We start from the raw sequence: 8,412 nt of genomic DNA, 5'->3' as shown, positions 1-8,412 counted from the left end.
CAACACTATTTGATACAGAAAAACTTGCAATTGGCACAAATAACTTTGACTTGTCCAACAAACTTGGGCAGGGCGGTTTTGGACCAGTATATAAGGTAAAATTAGTCCTTGATTATTATTCATATAGTATAAGGTCATTTTTTACAATGTTGTTTATGATTTTGTAGGGAAATCTGAAAGATGGTCAGGAAATAGCAATTAAAAGACTTTCTAGTGCATCAAGACAAGGACTAGAAGAATTCATGAATGAGGTTGTTGTGATTTCTAAGCTTCAACACAGAAATCTAGTAAGACTTCTAGGCTGCTATAGAGAAGGAGATGAAAATATGTTTATTTATGAGTACATGACTAACAAAAGTTTGAACAAATTTGTCTTTGGTTAGTTTTTTCAATTCCATATTTCTTAAAATAATCTCATTGCTTTCTAGTTTTGATATATTATTATTCAAAACATGGAAATAACATCTCCACTTATGGGATAAGGCTACATGAATCTACTCTCCCTAGACCATAGTAAGTGGGAGTCTCGTATATAAGACCCCCTTTTATCCAAAATATTAAAGATTGTGTTCATGCTTGTTTAACTTTTTTGCCGTTTAACCAATAGAATGAATACAATATTGTATCTATAATAGATGAAGGCATATATGACCCTATGAAAAAAAGGGATATTTTGAGGTGTGTACACATAGGACTATTGTGTGTGCAAGAAAGTGCAAGAGATAAGCCTAATATGGCAACTGTGATTTCTATGCTTAACAGTTAAATTGTGAATTTCCCTCAACCAAAGCAACCTGCATTCATTGAGAAACACAACATTATAAATTTTTTGCCTTCTAAAGAATGCCATGCATTGTTTTCAAACAACATTGTTATACTTACAAATATCCAAGGCAGATAAGAAAATAGAGACTTGAAATTACTTCTTGAAGGTCTAAAATATTAAATACAGCTGTTGTATTCCCCATATTATGCCATTCATGGGCTATCAGTACTTAAATTAGTTTTTTTGTTATATATATATTTTTTTTTTCTTTCTAAAGTGTCATATGAGACTACTTTTAGTTTTTTGAGATTTTATGATGTATTTAAATATATAATGAGTGATGTATTATAACTCTTTCAACTATGTTATGTTACCTTGGTTATTTTCAATGAAAATTTATTATTGTTAAGAACATATGTATTTAGTATTGTATATTTAAATAATAATTATAAATTAATGAGATTAAAGTTGTGAAAATTATGAAATTAAATTGAAGTTGAAATCCTCTACAAAAATATAATAGTTACCTCTTCCATCATGTCTTTATATGTTAAAAATCTTTACAATTAACCTTCACAAATAGTGAAGGTTTAAAGCCTCCATGGTAAACATTAGAAAGACCTTCTCAGATAGTGAAAGTTAAAAACCTCCACAAATAGACCACTACAAATGCATAAATACCAGAGGATTTTTAAAACCTTCGCAAAATGCTAGTGAAGGTTAAAAACCTCCATAAATAAACCACTACAAAAGCATAGATACCAGAAGTTTTCTAAAACATTCACAAAATGCTTCTACAAGTCATAATTGTGGAGGTTTTTGAAACATTCACTAGTATATTGTGAAGGTTAAAAACCTCCATTAATCACATAAAAAACCTACATTAAATACAAAATCTGTTGTAATGAGTGTAACAATTATAATCAAGATGGAGAGATGGGGAAATGATTTATAAAAAAAATGGAAAAAGAAAGTGGTTTAACCACCACTCATCTTATGAATAAAGAAGAAACACTCTGAAAAAATAAAGAGTACAAACAAAAAGATGAGTTGTGGGGTAAAGTAAAGAAAAATGGAAACAAATGTTGCTTGAATTACAAGTAGAAGTAATACATGAAATAAAATATGCTCTCGTAGACTTTTATAACTTTTTTGTATCACGAAAAACAATGTCTTTTGCATCTTAGCCATATTTCAACCCTTGAAAATCCTCAGTGATCCATATCATTTATCATTTTTGATTAATCATGAGATAATATCACAATTGACTTTATTGCATGATTAATGCATGGTTATGAGAGATATACACTTTAAACACAATTAAACACTTGAGAGTTCACACTTTCTTATTTATTTCCATATGCGTTGTTAAAATAATGAAGTTTCACTTTGAGTATGTAGCTAGGAATGACTTGCATGAATAAGATATCGTACTTTGATTGAGTATGAAATTCCTTAGTGCACTTGCCTATGTGTATGAATAACATGCTAATGAGTATATGCCATGAAACTTAATGTGTAATTCCTACTTAAAAAACCCAAGCATGTTTTGAAAAACTTCAGCTTGGACTCTTGTTAGGGGACAAACAAAGTTATAAGTTGGGGAGAGTTTTTAAGTATCAAATTGATCATATATTTCACACTCTTTTTAAGGCACTTTAACTACTTAATCAACTCAAACAAATGAAATTATGCTTATATATGATTTAAATTTGTTTAAATGACCATATATTACATTTGAAGTGTTTTACATGCTTAATACATGAATGATAAAAAAAACTTAAGTTTTTAGACAAAACTCGATCAAGCTCAGTACAAGGATCACACTGAGTGGATTTGATAGCATCTAAGCTGCACACTCAGCTCTAGAGCCACGACCAACGAAGGAAGAACTACGGTCAACGCAACATATATGCTAAGCACTTGAATTAAAAGAATTAGAAGTTTACTCTCTGGAACGTATATGCTCAATACACACCATGGCGCTGAGCATAGTAGGTGGTGCATCCAACGCAAGAAGTTGCACCCATCGCATGTTGGTGCGTCGAAAGGCATTGCCTAGCCAGTTGGAAGTCTGCGCTTAGCACAAAGGTAGTGCGCTGAGCACCGAAACCAGCATCTGAACAATATTTATAACCTTCCATCCTAAGCCAAAGGCATGCACTTTTGAATACTCGAATTGAAAACCTTATTTTCTTAAGTTTTAGAGAGATGAGCTCACTTAGCTCATAGAAACTAAGTGTAAGCACTTTATGTTATAATCTATGGTCATTTATGAGTGATTCTAACTGCCAATGAGCTTTGTATTATCCATATCTTTCTTACATTGTGTGGAAATGAGTAGTTAAGTACTCTCTTGTTAGGATTAAATGTGAGATGAGCTTGATATATACATACTGATTCAACCGTTAATTCATGCAGTTTTGGTTATATTTGAGTTCTTCTATTTACTTAATTCTTACTTTAAGTTTGATCAATTTTTTGCATGATTACTGAATAAGTTGCTTAGTTCTTACATGCTGATGAACAATATATTACACACTATTCATAAGCTTAATTTAACATGATTGATGATTCTTGGTGCCTAATTGACTTTGTTTCACATAGTTTAGTGTTTTAGACTTTATTGGACTAATATTCCTAAAATGAGTTAATTTGGGATTATTTGGCCTGATTAAATCTCTAATCATTTTCAGATCATATTTGGCAACAATAAAATTTTGGGCATTATGGAAGTGGAGAATATGTGTTGAAGTGAAGATTGCATTTTTATTTTTAGGAGTTTTTATTTATAAATTCGGTTTTAGTTTTGGGCCCATTTTTTAGAGCCCATTTTCGATTTTACTCTTTGTAAAAGAGGGAACCCGAATTCTAATCGTACACTTTACATTCACTCATTTTTTAGATTTCCATTTTTACTCTTTGCTCTGCTAGGGTTTCATTCTTCCCTCATTTTCGGTTTTGGAACTTCTTCATTTTCATTTTCAGTTTGTTCTTCCATTGTGTCATGGAAGGCTAAATTTTTGGACTAAGTTCCTATGATAAAGTATCATAAGTCTTGAGGTTTTTGTTATTTTAATGCATTTTCAGTTTCTTTATTGTTGATTTTATTTCTAAATATGGTTTTCTTAATTCCATTGCTTAGAAACTGGTTGGTTGTTTATCTTCGTTTAGTTGGTTTACTCTCTAGTGCTTGAATGCTTAGTTCGTATGAATTTGTTAATCGTTTCATGCTTATGTTGATTTCGCTTAGTTGGATGCTTAGGTTTTGGAACTTTGAATTAATTACCGCTGAGTTAATTTATTCTCAACAAATCCAGAAGTTAATAGTTGGAATCTGAAATTAAACTTTTGAAACCGAGGATTGAGTTGTGAACAAACGAACCAAAGGGATTTATCCATTTTATCACATTGTTTATTTACTATTTCTGAAATTGCTTATTGTTCATTCTAATCTATCAAAAAAAACCCCTTTGTGTGTGTGAGTATAAGGTGTTTGAATCTTTGCTTGAAAGATAATCCTTGGGAAACGACCTAGGAGTCACTTCCTAGTACTACAGTTTTTAATTAATATATTATTTGTATTGGGTACGACCTCGATCAAATTTGGTATCGCTATCGGGGATTATCGGTTCTTGTTAGAGGTTCCTAGTATAGTTTAGTGTGTGTCTTAAAATAACCATTATGTTTGGGTTTCAAAAAATGCATGTTTTATTCACTGTTTGTTGTTTGCTGTCTTGTTTAGCCATTTGCATGTTGGTTGGCTCAGATATATCTTGGTTAATATAGTTGTGGTTGGAATTTTTGCATCAAACTTTGTTTCCATACTTATTTCATCACATATTGAATATTGGATGCATCATAGTCAATCACCTTGCTCCTGATTGTGAGATACAAACAATTAGTGACTAGTTATGTTGTTAATTTTCTATTTTGGATATAACTTTGGAACCATTAATCCAAAAAGAGTCGTTTTACTATTTCTTTTTTATTTTACAAGTTTTATTTTACAATTGTTTTGATTTTTTTGTATTTAGTTAAATTAGTTAGGCTTTGAGTTTTGTCCTAATACTTTTTGTGGATGTTTCCTATGGTATTAGGAATTTATTGATACAAAGTTTTGATTGATCACTAAAATTTAACATGTATTTCACTTACTGCCCTACATAGTTGTTACTATTGCATTTACTGCATGACTAAAGGGAATCCTGATTCATTGCATCCAATAAATCCTGAAATTGATACAACATTTCATAGGTTGGTTAGACAAGTTAGGAATTTAAATTTAGATAGTGAGTCTTTTCATCTTAGTGTTAATATACCTGATAGTGATATTGATTCTGTTGTTTTTCTATATTATGATATTTTTGTGCATTATGTTGCATACTCTGAAAATATGATTGAACAACCTCAAATCCCACGTGATAGGACATTAAGGGAGTTGTCTGCACCTGATTTTATGGACTTGCAGGTGAAAGTCCTCATAAGCATCTTAAGGAGTTCCACATTGTATGTTCCACCATAAACCTCGTGATGTCCAAGAGGATTACATATGTTTAAAGGCATTCCCACATTCACTTGAGGTTGTTGCAAAAGATTGGCTATATTACTTGGCCTCTGATTCTATTACTAGTTGGGATGACCTGAAGAGAATCTTTCTTGAAAAATTCTTTCCTGCCTCCAAGACCTCTGCAATCAGAAAAGCTATTTCTGAAATCAAACGACTACATGCAAAAGGTTTATATAAATAATGGGAGAGATTCAAGGGACTATGTGCAGGCTGCCCCCATTATCTGATCTCTGAACAACTCCTCCTACAAAATTTCTATGAGGGTATGAACAACATGGAGAGGAATATCGTTGATGTTGTTAGCAGTGGTGCACTTAGAGATATGACCCATTTTGAGGCTAGAGGTTTGATTGAGAAGATGTCTTCCAACTCTCAACAGTTCAGATGTGTCCATGATGTTGGGACAGATTCAGTAAGATAAGATAAACTTGAGAAATTTTTTTACTCCCTTGCCACCTTGGTCACTCAACTTGCATGAATTAGCAGAAGCCTCCACTTACAACACGAGTTTGTGGCATCTGTACTACCATTGACCATTATGCTGATGTTTGTCCTTCTCTTTTGGATCCCAAAATTGGTGACCATCATGAGGTCTATGCTGTAAATATTTACAACAACAGACCTCAACAACATCTATAAAATTATGATCCTTCATCAAGCAGATACAATCCTAGTTGGAGGAATCATTCGAATCTTAGATGGTATGATCCTTCTCAACCTCATCCAGGGCCACCAATTTAGAACAATAATGTCGTACAAAATAGACCATATGTGTCTCTTCCAATCCAACAACAGAGGAAACAAAAAGTGAATAGTAATCCTGCTCCTTCACCTAGTGAACCTTCATTAGAAGAATTGGTGAGGCGGATGACATTACAGAATATGCAATTTCAACAAGAGACCAAAGCTTCAATTCAGAGACAAGAGTCCTCCATTCAGAATTTGACCACCCAGATGGGGCAAATGGCTACTTCATTAAACACATTGTATTCTCAGAATTCTGATAAGTTGCCTTCCCAGACTATGATTAACCCAAAGAATGTGAGTGCCAGCACTCTAAGTTGCCTTCCATCTGTTTTACAGGCACCGTTAGTGGACCTTAAATCTTTGCCTGAAAACCTCAAGTATGCTTACTTAGAGGATGACGAGAAACTTCCTGTTATTGTTTCCACCTCCCTTGATGATGATCAAGAGGAGAAGTTGTTGCAAGGGTTGAAGAAGCATAAAAAGGCAATTGGTTGGACCTTAGCTGATATTCCTGGTATTAGCACGTCCATGTCCATGCACAGGATACTCTTGGAAGATGGAGCTAAACCAATGAGGCAACCACAAAGGAGACTCAATCTAGTCATCCTTGAGGTTATGAAGAAAGAGGTCAGAAAGCTTCTACAAGCGAGGATTATATATTCCATTTCTGATAGTCATTGGATGAACCCAGTTCATGTGGTTCCAAAGAAGACAGGAATTGCAATAGTGAGAAATGAAAGAGATGAGCTGATTCCTACAAGAGTGTAGAACAGTTAGAGAGTCTAACATTGACTATAGGAGGCTCAACCAAACAACAAGATATGGTCACTTTCCTTTGTCATTTATTGATCAGATGCTTGAGCGCTTAGCATGTAAATCTTATTACTGTTTTCTTGATTGTTTTTCTAGGTACTTCCAGATTCATATCACTCATGAGAATCAAGAGAAGACCACATTCACCTATCCCTTTGGCACTTTTGCCTATAGGAGTATGTCTTTTGGCCTATGCAACGCACCTGGTACATTCTAGCGGTGCATGGTAAGCATTTTCAGTGATTTTTTATAGAGCTGTATAGAGGTGTTTATGGATGATTTCACTATTTATGGATCTTCATTTGATGCATGTTTAGATATTCTGGATAGAGTCTTGGAAAAATGCATTGAAACTAACCTTATTCTGAATTCCGAAAAATGTCATTTCATAGTAAAGCAAGGCATAGTTTTGGGGCATGTGATCTCAAATAGAGGAATTCGGGTAGACCCTTCCAAGATAGATGTTATTTCACAATTGCCTTACCCCTCTTCCGTGCGAGAGATTCGTTCTTTTCTTGGTCATGCAAGTTTCTATCGCAGGTTCATTAACGATTTCAACAAGAAGACTCTTCCACTATCCAACATTTTGCAAAAGAAGGTGGTCTTTGATTTTGATGAGAGATGTATGGAGGCATTTGGTTGCCTCAAGACAACCTTGACCACCACTCCTATTATCCAGGCACCTGATTGGGCAATCTCTTTTGAGCTGATGTGTGATGCTTCTAATTATGCATTGGGGGTTGTCATTGCTCAAAAAGTGGACAAACTGCCTAGGGTAATTTATTATGCTTCTAGGACTTTAGATGTTGCACAAGAAAATTACACCACAACTAAAAAAGAGCTTTTAGCAATTGTATTTGCTCTGGATAAATTTAGATTTTATTTGCTTGGTTCTAGAATTGTTGTTTTCACTGATCATGCAGCTTTGAAGTTCTTGTTGAAGAAAGTTGATTCCAAACCAAGGCTGATTAGATGGATGCTCTTGCTCCAAGAGTTTGATTTGGAGATCCATGATAGGAGTGGAGCACAAAATTTGGTGGTTGAACACTTGAGCATGATTGAGGAAGTTGTTGATATGATGCCTATCAGAGATGATTTTCCTGATGAACAACTTTTGAATATTTCTGTTTCTTTCCCCACCCCTTGGTTTGCTAATATTATTAATCATTTGGTTGCATTTGTTATTCCTCCACTTGCATCTAGAGCTAAAAACAACAAACTTAAGAGTGATGCTAAATATTATGTTTGGGATGATCCCTATTTGTAGAGATTGTGTACTGATCAGATTACTAGAAGATGCATTCTAGATCATGAGATTGAGTCAGACCTTCAATTTTGCCATTCTTCTACAGTGGGTGGCCATCTTGATACCCAAAGGACAACACGAAAGGTACTTGACTCTGGATTTTATTGGTTCGCCATCTTCAAAGATGTGTGGAGGATTTATAGCACTTGTGAGAAGTGTTAGAGAGCAGGCGGTACCCTTTATTGGAGACAAGAGATGCCTCAACAACCT

The sequence above is a fragment of the Lupinus angustifolius genome, chromosome LG05 (assembly GCF_001865875.1).
Source record: "Lupinus angustifolius cultivar Tanjil chromosome LG05, LupAngTanjil_v1.0, whole genome shotgun sequence".
Taxonomy (NCBI): Eukaryota; Viridiplantae; Streptophyta; class Magnoliopsida; order Fabales; family Fabaceae; genus Lupinus; species Lupinus angustifolius.
Note: the sequence above shows the minus strand (reverse complement) of the source record.